Raw genomic sequence first — 1,798 nt, 5'->3', positions numbered from 1 at the left:
AATATTGCAAAGATGAACATCCTGGTACCTATATTTTGCCTTTAAATTTTACTCTTTCCCTGGGGTAAACTCCCAGGAGTAGAATTAATAGGTCAAAGAATATAAACTTTCAGAATTTGAATTGCCAACTTATGCTCCCATGAAGAATGCATCAGGATTGCTGGCCACTCTTATCAGCATTCCATATGATCATTAAGAAGTGCGGCCAATTTTTTCACTGCTGTGTTGGAGTATCCTGTGCCCTTAAGAAAGTGTCCCAATCAAAGTGTCTGCTGATGAATTGTCACTGAGTCACCACAACCAGGCCAAGAAATGGAGCAGAGCGACCTCCAGACATCCACACAAACCTCCCTGACCCTCTCCCACTAGAGGTGAGGGTGAGACTATGGCTGGGCCAGCTTTAAGTCTCCTGAGCCCCACGTGACCCTGACTCTCACTTGTGTCCTGCTGCCACTGGGGGAGGTGTGCATGGACCGTTATCCACAGTGGACATATGGGAACTTGTGTTTTCTGTGCAGGTAACTCCCAGGACAAAGCCCATGAATCCAGACATGTTCTTCCTACAACATCCGATGCTGCCATCGTGCCGTGCCTTTAAGCCCCTATCATCTGGACAGGTCTGTGGTTCCCCTCACAAGTGGGCATGAAGAGGTACATGGAGGCAGACCAGAGGGACGGGCTGGGGTTGCCTGCCCCATCCCTGCTGCATTGGCATGCAAGAGGATTAAAGATAAAACACGTATTCTGATTTATAGTATTATGTTAATTTCTGCTGTACAGCAACATGACTCAGTTAAACATATATATATATATATTCTTTTTCATATTCTTTCCATTATGTTTTATCACAGGATATTGAATACAGTTTCCTATGCTATAAAGTGAGTGAGCAAAGTCACTTAGTCATATCTGACTCTGCGACCCCATGGACCGTAGCCCGCCAGGCTCCTCCTCTCTTCATGGGACTTTCCAGGCAAGAATTTTGGAGTGGGTTTCCCTTTTCTTCTCCCAATCTAAGGATCAAACTCAAGTCTCCCACATTGTGGGCAGACTCTTTACCCTCTGAGCCACCAGGGAATCCCCCTATGCTATAAAGTAGAACTAAAATTCAAAAAGATAGATGTACCCCTATGTTCATGCCAGCACTATTCGCAGCAGCCAAGACATGGAAGCAACATAAATGTCCATCAACAGATGACTGGGTTAAAAATATGTGGTCCATATATACAACAGAATATTACTCAGCCACTGGAAAAAAAAGAGAATGAAATTATGCCATTTGCAGTAACATGGATGGACCTAGAGATGATCATACTAAGTGAGGCAAATAAGAAAGAGAAAGCCATATATCATACGATATCATTTATATCTTTCTAAGTGTCTCAGTGGTAAAGAATCTGCCTGCTAAGCAGAAGACTCAGGTTCAATCCCTGAATCAGAAAGATCCCCTGGAGAAGGAAATGGCAACCCATTCCAGTATTCTTGCCTGGGAAATCCCATGGACAGAAGGAGCCTGGAGGGTGACCATCCATGGGGGTCACAAAGAGTCAGACACAGCTGAGCAACTAAACAACAATGAAAACAGATTATTTGTATGTGGAATCTAAAATATGATACAAATGAACCTATCTATGAAACAGAGAGAACAGACTTATCGCCAAGAGAGTGGAGTGGTTGGGGAGGGAAGGAGTGGGAGCTTGAGATTAACAAATGGAAACAAATATATACAGGACGGATTTAAAAGCACATATTCTTTGAGTTTATCCATTTCCCATGTCCTTGGAGATTCCCAGCACAG

The 1,798-nt window shown here is 43.6% G+C and overlaps 1 non-coding gene across 1 annotated transcript; it reads left to right on the top strand.

Moving 5' to 3' along the window:
* The first annotated feature begins 1,371 nt into the window (after positions 1-1,371).
* On the top strand, positions 1,372-1,442 carry TRNAS-GCU (transfer RNA serine (anticodon GCU)). Its single transcript has one exon. It is a non-coding gene; the product is annotated as a tRNA-Ser (tRNA).
* The last annotated feature ends 356 nt before the right edge of the window (positions 1,443-1,798 follow it).

Source organism: Ovis aries, chromosome 12, assembly GCF_016772045.2.
Source record: "Ovis aries strain OAR_USU_Benz2616 breed Rambouillet chromosome 12, ARS-UI_Ramb_v3.0, whole genome shotgun sequence".
NCBI lineage: Eukaryota > Metazoa > Chordata > Mammalia > Artiodactyla > Bovidae > Ovis > Ovis aries.
The sequence above is the reverse complement of the archived record's forward strand: the minus strand, read 5'-3'. Positions and strand labels throughout refer to the sequence as shown.